The sequence below is a fragment of the Equus caballus genome, chromosome 3 (assembly GCF_041296265.1).
Source record: "Equus caballus isolate H_3958 breed thoroughbred chromosome 3, TB-T2T, whole genome shotgun sequence".
In the NCBI taxonomy this organism is placed as follows: domain Eukaryota; kingdom Metazoa; phylum Chordata; class Mammalia; order Perissodactyla; family Equidae; genus Equus; species Equus caballus.
The window spans coordinates 65,483,480-65,503,747 of NC_091686.1; the positions used below are offsets into that span (position 1 = coordinate 65,483,480).

The following is a 20,268-nucleotide window of genomic DNA, read 5'->3' on the forward strand; positions in this document are numbered from 1 at the left end:
CAGCAGGCCCCTGATGTAAGGGGAAGTACACGCGGCCAGAACCGGAGAACCGGTTTCCACAGTGGCTGCTGGCACACCGGGTCCGCATGCACGCCTGCCCCACTGTCTGGGGAAGCCGTTTGTCAGGCTTGTTGTAAGGAGAGCTTGTGGTAATGGGTAAGTCACCTCCTGGCTTCCCCAAAGAGTGTCGCTCTAGGTCCTTTGACTCATAAACAACACGATGCACTGTGATGACAATTAAAGTGAAGGTAAGGAAGCATGAATGGCGTTGGCTGCTTTAACCACTGAATGCCCTGTCTGCTCTGCCTCCCGCCCCTTGCCAGTCTGCACTTGGGCTTCTTTGTAGCTGAATCAGTTCGATTTTTAATTAGCTATGGTTTTTGCAAGCAACAGTATCTCACAGAAGCTAGGCGAAGGGGAGAGCGAATCCAATAAAAAGAAAAATCTTTCTACAGTCATTGTTTCCAACAATAAAATTCAACTTTGTAAAAATCACCTCAGACACAAAAGTTTATAAAGATAGTGCTTGGAAAACAACAACAACAACAACAAAACACAGCATTTTAAAATTCGGCACAGTGGAGTGCCACGTGGCTCATCTTTGTGGATGGAATCGAACAAGTTTCCTAAACTACAACCAGTTAAAGGAATTTTACTTACATCTATCACCCGAGCCCCCGACACCGCAATCCTTTGCAGCTGTATGGATAAGCAGTGCCTGATTCAAGTTTTGGTATTTGCCCCAGACTGTAGGGGTCAGCTTAACAGTAACCATAGACACAAAGAGAGAGAAAAGGAATAGCGCACGCAGAAAGAAAATGGGGCTCCAAGTGTGTCTGAGTTCACGGGCATGTAAAGGCATTTTCATTAGTTTACAGCTGCCATGGTGGAAAAAACAAACCTTAGGACCCACAGATAATCTGTAAACCTCCTTGCTATAAAATCTTAAGAAGACTTGCAGGTTATTTTTTAGATGTGGAAAGAAAGAACAGGGAAAAGGAGCACGCACGCGCACACGCACGCACGCATAAACACGCATGTGCGAGGGGGAATTCTGAAATCACAGGGGGCATTGTACTCTAAATATAGACACCAAGAAAGTCTAACACATCCTCAAAGATGTCATTACATTTCAAAGGTGAGATTAATTTTATTTAAAGACTGTTCCTGTATTAACTAGAAAGGCTGTCTCTCTAGAATGTTCCACTTAAATTCCAGAGCTATTTATATTCCTATAATGTGAATTCTAGGGAAATAAGATTTGAGGCAAGTGTGGGATGGGAACAGTGGTCGGGTGGAGCAGAGAATCATCTTTCAGAAGAGAAACCTCCCACTAGATCTTGCGCCACAGGCGCATTCTTTCAAAAGTAGTCTTCTTCCCTTTAAGGAAGGCAACATTCTTATCCCAGTTTTATGTTTTCCTCCCCCTACCCTACAACATGCCCAAACACCACAGCTGAGTTGCATGTCTTTCTATCACAGGCTACTGCCACCAAGCCAGAGTTCAGGAGCAGCCAGGCCGTGACATTCATTTTGAATGTTTCAAATTTAACAGCCTCCTGCCGCTGATGAGGAGAGGCGCTCATCTCCACAGTGCAGAATGACAAATGGTAATGTTTGACATCTGTTCATCACAATCAGCCGTCTAGTGGGAATGCCATTGCCTCAAACAGCCAAACATTCACAGTGGCTTAAAGGAGCCAGCAGTCTACTCCTTCATTTCACCAGTAACTTCCTAATCTAAACTCGCTTGAAATCTCCTCTCCTCCATGTTCCCGGGGACAGCATCCTCAACAGCATAGCAGCTCCGGGAACTGTGTATATTGCATATATCCTCATGGGTGCTATGTTACATTAGAAGAGAAGATCTCTCTATATGATTCTTTAGAGAAGCTAAAACAAGCAGGCAAGAAAATAACTATATTGAAGCAATTAAATAACTTGTCCTTTCACAAATTATGAGATGAATAAGGGAATCATTATTACATTTACAAAGAATGGATGCCTATGTAGTATCAGACTGAACCATATTAAACTGTCAATATTTGACGATTTTTGGTCTACTAAAATAGCAATTTCATGTGATTCAACCTGTAGTTGAACTATAGTTAATTAGGATACAACTAGTAATTAACTGTGTCAAGAGTTACTATGTTACATTCTCTAATCATCACAATTCTATAAGGTAAATATTACACTTGTTGTTACAGATGAGGAAACAGAGGCTGGAAGAAGTTAGGGAATGTGTCCAACACTTCACAGCTAGCGGGCAGCAGAGCTGGGATTCACACCCTGGCAACCTGACCGGAGAGCGCCTGCCTTGAACCACCACCCTCTACAAAGGAAAATTTCCATTCTGACCTAGGCATTCACTAGCTTTGTGACCCTGGGCAAATTACTAAACTTCTCCAAGCCTTTCTCTCCTCTGAAATGGGACTGATAACAGAAGCTATCTGACATGAGGACCGAACGGGATGACGTAAGTAAAGCACTTAGCACTGGGCCTGGCCCACGGGAAGCACTCACATGTCACCCCATAGCAGTGGTTTGGGCAGGATGAGCATCACTCTGCAGCCTTCACCAGGAACTGAAGTGAGACAGGATACAGTGTGTCCCCATCACCCCTTGATGGTGTGGCAGCCACTCATGGGCAGGACTGTGAAGTCTCGGGTCCTCAGGTCCGGAAGTGACGCCCATCATGGTCAGTGCACATTACCTTGGCACCAGGAAGTTCTTCACACTGGAACGTGCACCGGCTCCCCCTCATCTAGAAGAGAGATCGTCCACGCCATGCTGTCCACCTACCCCATCCCACCCCCATAAACCCTGCCCCTGGCCCCATCTGCTATTTCCTGCTTGCTCTTCTTCAGATTTAAATTGAGAATCCGGAACGAGTTCACAAACATCTTAGACTTCTCCTTTATTACCTGCCTAACTTCTTTGGCAATCAGCTGTGGAGGGTTATGCAATCCACGTTTGAAGAAGCATTGATGATCTAATCTGGAGGCAGTGCTGTGGAACCCACAGTGCACTGGACCAGGACGTGAGGGCTTGCCTTTCCCTTCTGGTTCTGCCACTGACTTGCTAAGTGACATGGAACAAGTCACTTATCATCTCCAGGCTCTAGTCCTCACTCTAATCCAGTACATCACTACGTTTCTTCCTGGTACTAATATCCGTGGTGAAGAGAAAAAAAAGCAGATGAGTTTTTGAAGAATTATAGCGGTTTTATTTTTCCTTTTCTCTAAAAGCTAGTAGTTCATCTACTCAGGCATTTCCTGTTTTCTTCTGATTACCTTTCAAAAAACAAAGCCACAGGCAGGAGAGTTTTAGGTTACTGTGTTGATAAACTTCAGACCAAGATGGATAGCCTTGCTTTCAGAACGCCAGATTTCCATTGGTATTTTTCCTTAATGATTTGCACATGTCCTTGTAGGGCACTCGTGTGGGTTAGAGATGGGAGGCTATGGAAAGAAGGCCTCACAGCGTGCTTTCCTCACTCCTCTTCAGTTTCTTTGTGTCTGTGTCTGTGCATAACAGTCACGCTGCTCTCGCAGCTGTGCGGCATTCATCTACTATGTAAGATAGACGTGGGTGCCTGTAGGGCACTTCCTTGCCAGGCCTTAGTTTTACAGCTACTCCAGAAGCTCAAAGGACTTTCACAGAGTATGTTTTTAAAAATTAAAAGTTTGTCCGCAATCCTCTCAGGAAAAACTGAAAGAATTTTATGAACGGAGGAGATGGAAACAGCCTCTCGGCCCCCGTCCTGCTTTCTCTCCATAGAGTGTATACCACCTTCTAACATACTGTGTAACCTACACGTGTATTGTGTTTATCATTCATTCCTTCTGCTCACAAGAATGCCAAACTCCACGAGGACAGAGAAGTTTGTTTTGATCATGGCTGAGTGCCAAGCATCTAGAGCAATGACTGGCATATATTAGATACTCAATAAATAAGTGAGACTTAGTAAAATCATGTAAATGATTTAGGTAGAACTGGTACCCTGGACATCCCACTTTTAGAAATTATGCTGCGTCATTAAAAAGAAGAGGCAATGTAGCAGATCACACTGGTAAGGACAGTAACAATGACCAGGAGACAATGATGTGTAAGGTGAACAAAGTAAATAAACTTTTGTGAGGTTCAGAATTACTTTAGCCCAACTCTGCAAATTCCACATAGAGGTTCCAGGCTGAAAGAATACTGGGCAGTGAGCAGAGAGAGAAACTTAATAAGCTCAGTTTCTCTTTTCTAGTCCATTTTTGATTAATTTCATGGGAAATTGTATTTGTTGGAGAGCTCTGGGTGTGTCTGAAGGAGCCAGATCCTTGAGGACATTCAGGGAAGTGGACACACAGTAGCTGAGTCATGCTCACTCTGGACTCAGGTAAGCATATTTTTATCCCAGTCTGACCACACACTGACATCAAAGTTGAGCAGATAATGCCTATATGCCTCTTAGTGTCATAAAAGATGTCAGGTAAGTCCAAAGTATTATTACACACTACCTTTCCTGTGTAAGCATCAGAGGACATAAACCACTGATGAGACGGAAATCAGAAGGCATGATACTCTTTCACTGCTGGTTTTCCTGAAAAGTTACACTTTTCAATTTAAATTCTGACTCTATTGTACTACCTGTGATCTCAGAGGCTAACAAGCCTGAAGTACCCATATTACCCCTGTTCTTTTTGCTCTCTTCACAGTCTCTAATTCTTTGGGGAAACCAAGGTATTTCTTCTCAAGAATGTTAGTAGCAGAAGGTAGCTCAGTCACCCCTTCAATGGATGGGGAACCCAAAGTACCATTTAGTGCTAAGAATGACAGGTAGAAGACTTACCTTTGGGTTCTCATTTTACCCTTGGGGATGCAAAGAAAACTCTGGAGAAAGAGAATTGCAGAACACAAATTACAGCATTATTAATGATTCATTTCAATATCAAGGAAAATTATGCAGCTAATATAAAAAATGAATAAAGTGTAAAGGTACTAGCAAATATCAGTTACCTTTATATACTTATCTATGTACTTAGTTTCTTAGCAGGGTGCTTACTATGTATCGGGCAAAATACTAAGTACTTTACATATTTTGTTTTAACTCTTCCAACAATCCTACTAGGGAAGTACTATTATTATAACATCTACTTTGCAGCTGAAGAATCTCAGGCACAGAGAGAGTAAAAACTCACCCAATTCTGATCCCAGGCACAGACCTACACACTCCTCATCAAGCCAGGCTGTGGCAGCATCCCACACACAAAATAGAGGATGATTGCCACAGATGTTAGCTCAGGGCCAATCTTCCTCACCAAAAAAATCCCCAAGACAAACAAACAAAAACTCACCCAAGGTCACAAAACTAGCAAGTGGTGGTGACAGGATTTGAACTCAGGCAGCCTGATTTCAAAGTATAGGCTCTTAAACACCACCATATATTTTAGATTTGCTGTGACTTAGAAATGGGATGTGTATGGCATGTACAATGTTTGGGGGCTTGGGGTATTTTTCTGGCTAGCAGGTTTCTCCTGAGGGAGACTATGCCACACCACCCCCAGCCAGATATCAGCAGAGTCGATCAGCAGAATGGCGCCAGCCAGCAGTAACGAGAGAGGCTGTCAAGCAATTAGCCTGATGATAATTTGGTATAATAAAACCTGCTTCCAATCATAATTTAAACAGACAGTGTAGAAAACATTCTTCCTTTCGCTTTGCCAACCCTTCATGTTGTGCGACAGTAGAAAAAGATAGTTTGAATCACAGTGGGGCTAGCCAACACACAAGCCTTGAAAAGAAATGTGACAGGAGACACACACAAGCAGGCAGCACACTATGCAGGGTTTTCACTCACTCAGCAAACATCTCATGAGTGCTTGCTGTGGTGGGCACCGGAGAGATCAAAGAGGGTAAGACACAGCGATTCCCTGCCCCAGTTTAGTATTAGAAAGTGTCAACCATCCCTCTACCGGAAAAGACTCAGTCTGGACAATTGGCTGGAAATGAAAAAAGACAACTGACCAACCAGTGTTTGGGCTACCAGACTGGCCCAGCAGGCAGAGTAAGTGGGCAAAGTGGCACGTATAAGGTCATAGGAAGCAGTGAGGTCCCAAAGCAAACTGGAGAGGGTACGCCTCGCCTGACATAGGTACACACGGCTCCAAGCCACTGCTGCCAGATTGTATGATTTTCGAGAAGCCAGAAAGCCGTATTCTTAGGTAAAACTTCCAGATCGTTAATGTGGATTAAACACATTTTTGCAGGCCAAATATTTCTAGATCAAACAAACATCTACAGATCAAATACATCTGTAAGATGTAGTTTTCGAATTCTGCCAATCAAAGAACTTTATTAAATTCATTGAGTTGGCTTTTTAAAAATTAAATTGACTAGCTTTCCTGGTGGATTTGGGCTGTGTAGACCTTCTGATCCTGATGTACAGCTAGTTTAAATCATTTAAAAATTTTTATTAAGATGTAGCATACATAAATGGTAAGAACGATATAGAATATTTCCAGCATCCAAATAAAGTTCCTTCCAGACTTTTTGAGCCTATTCCAGACTCCTCATCCCCACTTTTGGCCTCCACCATCAATTGTTTAGCTTTGCCTATTGTTGCCTAGTTCAAATCTTAATCATGAGAAATTGATAACAGATTTAGTTGCTTCAGGTCTGAAAGAAAGAAAACTGAGTTTAAGTACAGGTACAACTAAAAAGAGTCAGGTAAACACAACAATATACTGCAGCCCACAAACTCAGCCAAGTGCCTCTTTGGTTGTGATGCCTGTTGCTCTCACACACCCGTTCTTTCCAGTAACTAGCATTTCCTGTGTGAACACCATACCCTAAAGAGGCATTTGTCACTCTGCATAGGGTATCTCATTTAAGCATTACAAACCCCCTCTGAGATCCAAATTTAGATAACATTTATTCCAACCGTACAGCTAAAGAGAACTGGGCCTGGTTGTGCAGTGGTAGGTTACGCAGCTAGATCCACATTAGCCAATACGTGGAAAGTCTAGATGCAAAGCCAGGGCTATTACAAAGCCCAGGGACTTTTCCACTGGACTGCACGGCGCCCCATAAAATCAGTAAATGGGGTGTTTTCTTAACTCTTCCACAAGAACAGAATAAACTTCAATTCTTAACCAGGAACATAATGAACCTTATTCAAGTTAGAATCCGACTAGGAGTTCACACTTCACATCATGAGGACCGGTGGTGGTAGTAGAAGTGTTCAAAGCTGATATTTATTACCTAGGCACTTTTATTTTTAAGATGACTTAATAAACACAGTAAATATATATATATATATATATATATACATACACATATACACGCACACACACATAAACATATACCACTATCTTTTATTAGCATAGGTCTTATCTATCTTTATTTACCTAAACTAATTTCCTGGAGCTTATGAGAACATTATCTTATGAGAACAAATACAGTTCTGAGACAGGAGGTAGGTTTGGATGTTGAAAGATTTTCCCCCCTCCGAGGAAATCTGTGCAGCACGGAAACGGGCTTAGAACAGTGGTGGCTACAGAATCTCCTCCCAGAGGGGCTTCCCGGGGGCAGTGGATTATGGAGTTGCAGGGAACGGGTCTTGCAGTTGTGCTCTGCATAGTAAGTTCCCCGTTTTTACTTAGACCAGAGCAATTTTCTAAAGATACTTTCATATATCCTTTAACAAGATTGAGAAAACACGAATTGTGTACAGTAAAGAATATGATTTTATTGGGCGGGCAACTAATGCATATTATTGGGAGGCAGGGGAGTTTCCAAAGCCCCACCACCTGCCAATCCCACCCCCTAGTTGCTGCCTCCAGGGAAGATAGGCTCATTCACCCGAGGCCAAGTGATTAGAAAAGCAAAACAATAAGGAGACCCCGAAGGGTCCTATTCAAACCAACTTGGGCAGAGTAAACTGCCAGGCCCTCCTGGGTGGCTCATTCTCTCAGCAGATGGGGAGAAGCTGAAGGCTTTCCAAAACTTTTTATGTAGAAGGATACAGGCCACGAGGAGGTCATTTATGCCCAAGGCTATTTAGCCTGAGCTATGCAAAAATTCCAAGTATATATTACCTTTTATCTCAATAGCCACACTAAGACCAACTATCCTATTTACATTCTAGAGTCAGATCTATTTGACCAGCTTCTTCTTACCCTTTAGGTAGCTTAGAAACTCAACTAAGATCTGGTGAAATACCCAAATTTACCAGGAGCATCTGTTTCAAAATTTAGATCTGAACTCTAACGTCCAAGATTACGTTCCATGGAGAAACAGCTGAGTTAGCCACACCACCTTCGCTCAAATCAATACCTGTGCTTAAGAACTTAAGCCATTTTTAACTCACAACTTTAATCTTTGCTTTAGTCACCAAATTCCTTTTTAAAATTTTATTTTACTTTATTATTATTTTTTTTAGAGATTGGCACCTGAGCTAACATCTGTTGCCAATCTTTTTTTTTTTTTTTTTGCCTTCTTCTTCTTCTCCCCAAAGCTCCCCAGTACATAGTTGCATATTCTGGTTGTAGGTCTTTCTAGTTGTGGCATGTGGGATGCCGCCTCAGCATGGCCTGATGAGCAGAGCCATGTCCGTGCCCAGGATCTGAACCAGCGAAACCCTGGGCCGCCAAAGTGGAGCACGCGAACTTAACCACTTGGCCATGGAGCCAGCCCCTAAAATTTTATTTTTAAGTAAAAAATTTTTTAAATTGTGGTGAAATTCACATAACATAAAATTTACCATCTTAACCATTTGTAAGTGTAAAGTTCAAGCGTATTAAGTACATTCACACTGCTGTGCAGCCATCACCACCATCCACGTCCAGAACTCCCTTCATCTTACAAAACTGAACCTCTGTACCCATAAAACACTAACTCCCCAGTCCTCCCCACCTCCCCTCCCTGTCGCCCTGGCTACTTTCCATATCTATGAATTTGACTACTCTAGGTACCTCACATAAGTGGAAATACACAGTATTTTTATTTTTGTGACTAGAGTATTTCACTTAGCATAACATCCTCAAGGTTCATCCGTGCTGTAGTATGCGTCAGAATTTCCTTTCTTTTAAGGCTGCAAATTCCTTTTTTTAACCATAAAATGTTTCAAGTTTATCTAGCAAGCTAATGAGCTAGATTGAAAGGGAGTACACACAGTCCCTGACTTAGGATGGTTCCACTTAGGATTTTTCGACTTTACAATGGTGCAAAAACAATATGTATTCAGTAGAAACCGTATTTGTAATTTTGAATTTCGCTCTTTTCCTGGGTTAGTGACCTGGAGTACAATATTCTCTCGCAGGGCTGAGCAGTGACAGCGAGCCACAGCTCCCAGTCAGCCACGCAAGCACAAGGGGAAACAACTGATATGCTTATAACCATTCTGTACCCATATAACTGCTCTGTTTTTCATTCTCAGTAGAGTCTTCAACAAATTACATAAGCTATTCAACACTTTATTATAAAATAGGCTTTGTGTTAGATGATGCTGCCCAATTGTAGGCTAACTTAAGTGTTCTGAGCACGTTTAAGGTAGGCTAGGCTAAGCTACGATGTTCCATAGGTTAGGAGTATATGCATTTTCGACTTATGATATTTCCAGGTTATGATGGGTTTATTGGGAGGTAACCCCATCGTAAGCCAAGGAAGACCTGTATTTGGTCTCTTTAATAAGACTTTAGGTTTGGAAAGCGTAAGAGAGGAAGTGAGATAATTTACTGGAATCTTTAAAGCCATGCTCTTTAGGGTGCATCAAAATCACCTGGAAAGCATGGTAAACCATTGATTGCTAGGCCAAAACCCCAAAGTTTCTGATATACGAGGTTTAGAGTAGGGCCTGAGAATGTGCATGTCCTAGGAGTTCCTGGTCAGTGACCACACTTTTGAGAACCACCGTAACCTATCCAGGGTGAGGCCTGGAGGATTCCAATCACCGAATATTTCCCATAGTGCAAAGAAGATACCCCTCCCACCTACGACAGGAGGCCTGCAGTTACAGAAGAGGGGAAGCATAGAGCAGAATAAGAAGGAGTGAGGAAGTCCAGCCCTTGCAATTCCAGGGTACGGGAGGAATGAGGGAGAGGATGGCGGCAAGCCACACAGTCAGAACCAAGTTCTGGTTTCACCTCTCTGGCCTCAGGAAGAAGGCAAGCACGTGAGTAAGGGAGAGGCATGTCCAAGGAGTAGGGAACTGTGGTTCCACTTGAGAGTCTAGGAGAAGGTCACTGTGAGAAGCACCTGGCCCAGCTCAATTTAGACAGACATCGGGTCCCAGCCAGCACTTGGCATGAGGTGGCTATGATGAGGTGAGATGATCCTGGGGCTGACCCCTGGGCCAGCGGTTGCTGGGATGGAGAACCTGGCAAACACTAAGGTGTCTGAAGCTAATGGGAGCTGAGCAGAGGCTGAATCTGCCAGTGGAGGTGGCAAGGGATCCCCAGGGGCATCACCCAGGCCAACGCTAACCATAGATTCATCAGCTGCAGAATTCAGCAGTGGAGACCAGCAGCGACAGGGGGAGATCATGGACAGAGACTAGGGACCAGGGGACACTGTGCCCAAAGACCTGCACTCCTCACTGCCCCAAATCCGGAGACACTATTTTGGCAAAGCAGGTGGGGAATGGACACGATGACATCTGAGAAAGGAAGCATTTTATGTTCAAGCCTGAGCATTACCTCAAGGGACCACTCAAACGATGAAATGAGGCCAGCTCTTAACTTGGCTAGGGCTAACATTTATTGTTTCATTTCCTTGCTAACCAACAAGGGTGAATTTGTGAGAAAGACCAGATTAAATTTAGACAGAATAAAGAACTTGTATTTTTTTCTGTACATCTAAGCTGTCATGTGACTAAGGTTGTTAGATAAAATCAGGGACATACTTTCACCAAAAAGTTATATGTTATCTGAAATTCAAATATAACTGGGCATCCTGTATTTTGACTTGCTAAATCTGGCAACCGAACATGTGACCTACAATTGCACGTGCGCATGCGGTGACAAGGTTATTAGAGTGATCCTTTCATCAGACCGCCTACTTCCCGCAAATCTCAACCACTATACAGTCTGATTATTGTGCCAATGGAGGGCAACAGACAGAGCTAAAACCTAATATGTGCATACTGGGTTTAGCCTGCATTAATATTTCAGAAGCAGTTGAGCAGCTGAGAAAAACCAGCTCAGGATAAAGCCTTCTCTGCAGACAATCTACGAAGCGGCAAATCCACACCTGAAACATCCTGATCATTTTCTTTTCACAATATATATTCAAACATGGATATTCACATTTGAATTATCACAACACACCCATAAAATGATTTCCAAAATTGTGAAATGAGCATTTCAACTATACTGTCAGGATATCTGATGCATCCTCTAACCCCCATCTCCAGGGCCCACTGTCGCTGGCCACTAAGGCTCCCTGCTGACTGTCCTGGGAGGGGTCCTCAGGGGAGCTGCGTCAGCCCCGCAGGCTGACATGACCAAGGTCAGCCTTATGAGGTTAAGGTCACCTTCATGACTTGAAGGCTTCTAATGACAGAGCCATCTATCTATCCACAAATAGCTCCAACCCATTTGTCACAGAAGTAACACCATTGGGAAAATGTTCCTTCATGTTAAGATACTGATAATCTGCAAAATCACTTTTAAAAATATGAATAATAGAGCCAGCCCTGATGGCCTAGTGGTTAAAGTTTGGTGCTCTCACTGCTTCGGCGGCCCAGGTTCACTTCCTGGTGGTAGAACCACAGTACCTCCTGTCAGTAGCCATGCTGTGGCAGGGGCTCACATAGAAAAACTAGAAGGACTTACAACTAGGATATACAACTATGTATTGGGACTTTGGGGAGGGAAAAAAAAGAATAATAGCATTATTACTACCATTTTTTATTAGCGCAACATTGCATTGCTTTCAAAGGACTTCATCTATTCCTAGCCATGTGTTTGGAGCTTAGCAAGTCACCCCCAGCAAGGCTCTGTGGGTGCAAGAAGTGGAAAGGCAAGTTTGAATGAGGAACCAGGAAAGAGACAGGTGTGGAGGAACAATCCCTAGAAGAGGAAAGCCTGGAGAGAGATGGAGTGGGGAGTGCAGAGCAGTGGGTGCTGAAATGGGGAGGAGCCAGGGGGCTTCATCAGGGTGCTGGCAAGAACAGAGCACAAAGACAGATTCCACCTCCTTCAGAAGTTGGATTAGACCTCAGTAGAGTCCACCCTGCAATGGACAGAGTCTTTTAGGGCTGTGGGTAAGGATTCATAAGTCTAACACTTAAACTCAACAGCATTTACCGAGCATCTATTATTTGGGAGAGAAGTGATAAAATCTCAAATGTTCTCTTACATAGCAACGGATGTGCCAACATTTTTAATACTAATCAGGTATTTCAACCATTCAAAAATTACAGAACAAACTGTGATTGGAATCAAGCTGTGGGGTTTGTTTTGTTTTGTTTTGCGGGAAAGTTGAAAATGATGAGCCTGTATTCATATCTTAATAACCATAAAACCCTCTGTCACTTCTCCCTTCTTGCTGCATTATTTCTCCCGTTTCTATTTTTATTGGCATGTGGACTGGCTCCCATCAAATGAGTTAGATAAGATGGGAAGGTTAATTTATTTAAGAGAATGTGAACCAACACTGCCGGGAAAACACAAGGCACCAGTGTGTGCTGTCTTCAAAGCAAAACAAATAAAAGCCTTGGCGGAACCCAAACTGTGGTTGCCCAGAGGCTGAAGAACCCATGCTGATTTGGGGGTTTCAACATTCACAGAAAAACGGCTTGTCTGAACACCTACTGGCTTAAGAAGTTGGGCTTTCGTGTCAGATAGACTGGAGTTCAAATCCACACTTAATCCTTCGTCAGGCTGTCCCATAGAAAGTGTGTTTCCTCATCTATAAAATAGAGTAATAATAATACCTGTTTCATGGGGTTGTTGTGAGAATTAAACGAGAAGATGAAATGCTTAGAACACCCAAAGCTAATAGGTGAGAGCTTACTAGAATTATTTATTTAAAGGTGGTAGGCTAACTCATAAATCAAAGTTGATTTCTAGAGACAATATTCTACATTTGATCTAAATTAATCCACTTCAACAGAACATGCTTCGAATCTCATGAATGTGAATGCCTGGTGGTCCAGTGCAATCACCTCATGTATATTCAATGTCAAGTGCCCCCATTCTTTTATCCCACTTGCTTAATTTTAGAATGTTAATCCCAAGAAATTTTAATTCTGATAGCACCCACATCATCTGCATTTGGGGACGAGACAAAACGGTCCATGAATTATTACACAACAAGAAACGACCTCTCACCATTGTGGGGCTGTTGCCAAAATATCAAAGATAAGTTAGCCTTTTCTGAACACTTTATTGAAAGGTCTCAAAATTAAATTTGCAACTATATGACGCCTTATAAACTCACAAGTTTGCAAAGAGGAAAAATCCAAGATAGATTAAACAAAACAAAATAAATCACTATGGATCTTAAATTCCTGAACGTGAGCTTATTTTTCTGTTCATTAGTATCTCGTGGAATGACTTGGCGTTTTTGACCTCTGCCTCTGACTTTGAGACAGTGATGGACAGGGGATGAGGAATCATGACACAAAGGTTGAAAGGGCCCTTAATCCCAATACTGCCAGTCTCAGCAGGGCTCCTGCTGAATGTTCACGGGCTGCAGCCCCAGGTTGCACTTACCGAGGATTCCCACAGACCGATGTTGGTCCTCATGCCTCATCAAGTCAGCACTGTTGTTATGAGGGTGTCAGATGTGAAACTGTGTAAACAGAGTGACACAGAGGCCATTCCTGCTTAGTGACCTGTACCAGAAAGGTCTATTTTTAGAAACTGCTGCAAGTTGCTATGCCCTTGGAAAGGAGGCAGGCCACACACTATTGCTATTTTCTAACATTTCTGTGCATTTGGGGCATGTTCTAAAAGGTTTGTGAAGGAGTCCAGAGAAGATAAGAACCATCCCCAATCTCTATTTAAAGTTGAAAATCTGAGTTTTGAATATTACTTATACATCATGGCCGAAAAGAGGCATGAAGCTATTCTTTCATTTCGAGGAATAACCATGGAGTCGCTCAAATTGACACTGATCCCATCCTTTGGGGTCTGACGTGGACCAAAGAGAGAAGCAAAGATCCACAGGAACGACCTCCCCCAGCCAGAGGGAGGCTGGGAAGCACATCTTCCAACGCGGAGGGCTGCAGGCCTCATGGAGCATCAGAATCCATGCTTGGCAAGTTTGTTAAAAAGCAGGCTTCCCGCATCGAATCCGATTCAGGGAAGAGTACAGGATTTGCGTGTTAAACAGGCACCACAGCTGATTTTGAGGCAAGCTGTCTAACGTTCACACTTTGAGGAAAAACTGTTACAGGAAGAGGATAGCAACACATGAAAGATGCTGAGGACTGAGAAGGGAGAATCACTAAATAAAACACGAAAACACCAAATTATCGGTTCCCGCCATCAACGAGAAAGGAAAAGCCCTAAGATTAAAGCAAAAAAGAGCACCGGCCTTGGAGTCGTCACATATGTCCTGAGAGAGCCGACTTGGTGTTAGGAAACCTGGCTTCTCTCCTAATTCTATGTTTCAATTTCTAAGTCCTTCAATTTCTGGGTGCTTCAACTTCCATAAAGCAGGCAGTCTCCAGAATGACCCTTCTGGGGGTCAGGAGAGGGGCTTTGCCAGTGACCTCTGACCTCCCACCCCCAGACTACAGTCCTTTACACCTACAGTCATTAGCAGGTCACCTCCCATTGCTTTCCTTTCTGACAAATTTGATTTCTGTCCAGTTTTGGTTTGACTTTCACTAGCAGGAAACATAGCTCCCCCATCCACCTTGAATCTTGCTCCCTCACCCACATCTTCTGGGCTTTGGGGCGGTAAAACTGGGCTAAAAGTAGGGAAGAAACCACTTCTCTTAACAAAGGATGGAAATGCCTCCAGCTAACAAGTATTTGCTGAGTTCTGGTGTCAGCATCTGCTCGATAACTAGTCACTGATCGGATGGAAGTGCTCTAAACCCAGGGCCGAGTTTTTTTCTTTACGTTTGTTGTCTTTATCACCACAACCTTCACACAAAGTAGAGAGGATTGTCTTCACTTCCCAGAGGAAAAAAGGGAAAGTGAGGTGAAGTCAGTCAGCCCAGACCTCAGGGTAAGGGGCAGAGTCACAAACATAGTTCTGTCAGATTCAAAGTCAGGGCTCCTCCCCCTGCCCAGCACTGCCGCTGGAGTGGGGGTGTGGGGAAGGAGCCCAGACCTCCAGGTGACAAGGTGACTGCAAAGGCCACTCACTCCAGCGAGGCTTGCAGAAGCTGGAGGCACAGAGAAGGGCAGGCCCTGCCACGGGAAGCATCCTGAAAGCCAGGCTCCCAGGACCTAACTCCTAAGTGAGGGCAGCACCAGCCGCCTTAGTAAGGGGAGGCTCAGAGCGTACTCACTTCACAGGGGAGAGAAATGCCTTCAGACCCATCTTTCTTGGTGGGGGTGCAGGTGAACAGTGTGCTCAGTTAGTGATGAGACCCGACCGTGAGGGCAGCGAGGAGGAGCCCAGCCTGCCTGGCGGGTAATGACACGATGCCTACCTTACCACACGGGTGAGGGAGACGGTGTTATTACATAGCACCCATTTGACAGATGATGAAAGTAAAGGTAGAGACTCAACTTGTAAATAGTAAAGCTGGGATTCAAAGTCAGGCAACTGGCTCAGAGCCCGTGCTATAACCACCACGCCACTGGGGATATTTCCGTTTCATTTCACTAACATTCACTGAGCACATATCATGTGCCAGGAACCCTCCCAGGCACTGGGGACCCCACACTGAACAAAATCTCTGCCAGCAAGGAGTTTGTATTCTAATGAGAGGAAACAGAATAAATAACTTTGTGAGTGGATGTCTCACAGGCGAAAAATACAAAATAAGGAGTGTTGGGCTATGGTAAGAAGCGGGCTGCAATGTTCAATTGGCTGTACAGGGAAGGCTGACGCTCCAGCAAATCCCTGACAGAAGTGAGGAAGCAAGTCAAAAGGGTATAACTGATAAAAGTTATCATTTATTTTTTAAAAAACCTTAAGTAACATACAGCCACTAGTGAAAAGACAGATTCTCTTTCACCGTTTGCCCCTTAAGTTATGCAGGTGAAGGACAAAAGGTTATGAAAATACCTCACCCCTCTGACAATCCTACAGAGACCATTTAGGTGTCCAGGGCTTGCGGGCTCTGCTTATTTACAATCAATAAATAATAATGGCTGATCCCTAAGAGACACCTTTAAAGAAACATTCCAAAGAATCCTTTTAAAATGCTCCTTAGAATCACGGTCTTCACGAAAACAACATGGCACCTTCCCACATAAACAATAAACACACTAACAAAGCAACCGTCGTCCCCCCAGTATAATTTTACCCCTTCCCCCCACAAAGCAAACACAGCATCAGATAGGAGTTTGAGGGCAGAATAAAGAGGGAGTGAAAAAATTGCATTTTTCAAATGCACTGACAGAGTGCACTGAGCAATCTGGCAGCGTGGAGAGAGTGATGTGGGCCTCGGGACCAGCAAAGGCAGTTGAACAAAATTTTAGTGACAGGGCAAAGGCACAAAGAGGCTGGTTTTAAAGGTATAATTTTACCAACGACTAACTAGACCCTTCAAAACCGTCCCATGCTAGGGCACCAGAGGCACAGAACCATGAGGAGACCAGTGGTAACAAATCCATATTTGAGGTGGCCACTTTAATTGGCAATGGTCAAAGGAAAAAGAACCTTCGGGGTCATCTCAAATCAGATGGACCCAGCGGTTTCTCTGCCTTTGAAGGCTGAGCACCAGCGTCGGGCTCTCAGTGCTTCCAGACCTGTACTTGAAGTCTCTTCCCAGGACCCTACTAGGACACCTGTGATCTGGGAGCAGTTATAATTAAATAAGACATAAAAGTATATAACCGAGAAGGAAAGGGGACAATAAAACAATGGAACTGTCCAGAAGAGGACAAAACTGCCAGGACCTTTGAAGTCCTGATGTCCCATTAAAGATATATGTAGTGTGTGGTATTTAACAATTCTTTCCAGAAAACATTTCTCTACTCCTCACTCCCAAGAAATGGGGCACTTGTGCTAAGGCTATCCAACATGCGATTTTTAAAAATCAGGGACTGATGAAGTAAATGAATGTTCCACAAGGATAGAAAATGCTCACATGCTCGTTCCACTCTAGCACCTCTTAACATGTCTTCCTGTGGTATGTCCCATTAGACCAAGTTCAATGGCATCAAAGCCATCTTTCTTTCATGGTTTGTTTCACAGGGGCACCATCCAGAAATGACATGTATAGGGAACATGGCAACTGCAATATGATGGGCATGGTTTTACCTGCTCAAAATGGCTGGACAGCCCCAAGACATGCTGGTAAACATGGTCTTCCGGAGCAATGGCATGTGGCAGCAGCTCAGGTCACAGATGTTCGTGAGGGAGGGCCAGAACCAGTGCTGCCGCTAGACAACCCCTCCCCCTACCCATGACCATTTATCAGCAGTAACATCACTTACTGCGCTTTTGAAAAAATTACCCCCCATATAGCATTAACGAGAACCAGAGCTCAGAGAAATGAAAGAGCAGGAGCCACCAGTGGCGCGGGCCATCCCCAGCAGACCTCTCTGACCTGGGCAGCCCTGAGACCTCAGCAGCCGGGCTCTATGCATTTGCACCTCAGTTCCCCACCATTAGCACGACTCTGCTCCACTCCTGCCTCTCTTGCTTTGCCTCTTGAGTCTCTGCCTGCCACTATCTCTATGTCCCCTTTCACTCTGCGTGTCTTTCTTCTACTTCTCAGTTTCTACCTCCTCGTTGTTTCTCTTTATCATTTCAACTTACAGCTTAAACCAGTGAGTCTCAAACTTTACTGCACATTAGAATCACCTGGGCGACTTAAAAAATGTCCAAAGCCCAGCTACGCTCTATACCAACTAAATTGAAATCTTTTGGGGTGGGACCCAGGCATCGGTTTGTCTGTTTGTGTTTTATTAACTCCCTACATAATCCCAATGTGTGGCCAAGTTTGAGAGGGAGCAGCCTTAAGCCATTTTGATTCAAGGATGCAGAATTACAAATGTTTGATTCATATTCTAAATCAGAATCATCCAAACTTATTTGTTCCGGCTGATGCGCCCACATTTAGAAATGGGGGAAAGGATGCTACCATAACTTGCGTGTGATCTCAGCTCTCAGACTTCATATCCCATAAAGTCTCAGACAGATACTGGAGTGTCACTCTTTAAGGCGCAGGCACGGAGGTGACTCCTGCTTGGAATACATTTGTCTGAAGTAAAACCATGTTATCCTAGGAATGACACCAGGTCTTTTATTATCAAACCTCCTTCGCTGGGAAACAAGACGGCATTCCTTTGTCTGTGTCTAGTGTTCAGTGCATAGCCAGTGAGCATATGTAATTCATTGAGTAAAAATAGTGGTTATCATTATGAGCTACAGGAAAAAATGTCCCTTTTCTCATTACAGTAAGAGAGTCTTATTGCATACCTCTGAGGAAACCTAATAATGTGCTACATGCATTTTCCATGGGAAGGAACAACTGGTCAGGAAATCAAATACTATACTTCTAGACAGTGACATTCAAACCTAGGGCTCCAGGGAAGCCAAAAACTGCTCTGAGTATGGTCCCAGCAGGATTGAAATACCTCCTCAAAGCATACTGAGCAAATTCCCATGATGCCAGGCCTCTTGGAAAAGTTTCTGGGGGTCAAAGGCCACTGCAGCTGCCTCCTTCCCCTCCTCTCAACCACTTGCTCAAGTGGAAAAAATGTTGAAAGGGTAAGTTAGCACAGTTCTCAGTTATATTGATTTCCCCTCTGGGGAGGTCTAATCCTGGGTCCTAAGATGGGAGGCAAACTGTACTGTGGTTTGGGATTTGTATTCACGGCCCTGGTATCTGCCAGCCCTTTGTTCAAATTAAGAACCGCAAAGAGGAGTAGAGCAAAAGGACAAGTGAAGCAATGGTAGGGGATGATGGTGGATGAGAGGATCATCACAAGTGGTAGGGAGGCAGGTGGAGGTGGGAGGTATCATGTGAGACACGAAAAGCTCCCAACAGAGAAGTCACAAGAGTCAGACTGCCCGCCATATTGGCTGCCACCACAGCTCCGCGCTCTCCTCAGAGGGTGCTGGTAAGACATACCCCCCTCCTGCATTTCCACAGAGGACTGAGCCATGGAGCACAGCCTGGGGCCCTTTTTATATCTTGAGGGGAAATTCTTGGAACTTACATGGAGCAAAAAGCTTTCTCATTTGGCTTCCTGTCCAGGTGAGGTGGAAGAGGCCACATGTGTTGTGTACACAGATGAGGACCCGCAGCTTCAAGAACACTTTTGCAATTGCCTATAAAAAGATCACGGCTCCTTTTCTATTTGTCCTCAACTCCTACTGCCAGCCCACTTGACAGTTATATTTTGACCTCATAATTTTCCCAAGGTCGCAGACTGTGCTGTCTGAAGAACACTACATTTTCAAATGGCTTAGCCTGTACCACAGGTGCCTATATAACCTAATCAGTTCACTCAACGGAACAAAGATGAATCCTTGGAACAAAGGTGCATCAGAAGATGAAAGACATTTGCCTTCCGCAGTCTCTGGATCCTTTTCTGCAGCTCAGCCTCCCACCAATGAGCTTTGATTTGTTTCAGAATCAAAACTCTTTCTACTTAAGTTCTCCAGAGAATACGGTCTTTTTTTCAAAATCTCCATTCAGAATGTGGGCCTCGTTGGTGCTGTCCTTTAAAGCTGTATTTCCTCATAGCAAAAAGGTTTTAATCAGAAACTTTAAAACCTGTTATGTTCTCATTTGCACAAACAAGTCAATTCAGTGCATTAAATAGATCAATCATGGGAGAATGGAGTCAAGTAAATTTTCATGAGCTGAGACTGTGCAATGGAAGCTCCTCATGGAATAAGGACTTAATATTTTATTACAACAAAGCATTTCCATATACACTATCTTATTTCATCCTTATAGCAACTCAGTAGGAAAAGTATTATTACCGTTCTCCATTTCAAGAAGAAACTTAGTCTCAGAGAGACTGAGCTGTGCCCACAATACCGCCGCCAGAGCACTGAGGGCTCAGACTGGAATCCAAGTGATCTGGACTTCTCTTTGGCAGGCTGTTTACCATTTCATGTCTGAGGACTGGCAACCTGGTGCTGCACAATCTGGTGTGGAGATTGTCAGTTTATAAGGAAAAA

The 20,268-nt window shown here is 43.8% G+C and overlaps 1 protein-coding gene and 1 long non-coding RNA gene across 6 annotated transcripts in view; one reads left to right on the forward strand and one right to left on the reverse strand.

Moving 5' to 3' along the window:
- The window catches only part of SHROOM3 (shroom family member 3), a 248,835-nt gene that overhangs the window by 163,551 nt on the left and 65,016 nt on the right, over positions 1-20,268 (reverse strand). The gene's annotated exons all lie outside the window — the stretch shown is intronic.
- On the forward strand, positions 34-5,000 carry LOC138923630 (uncharacterized). 2 transcript variants are annotated; one of them, XR_011437520.1, is made up of 3 exons: positions 34-156; positions 1,483-1,610; positions 2,211-5,000. It is a non-coding gene; the product is annotated as an uncharacterized lncRNA (long non-coding RNA). The 2 variants fall into 2 exon arrangements; XR_011437521.1 differs by having other exon boundaries at positions 38-248.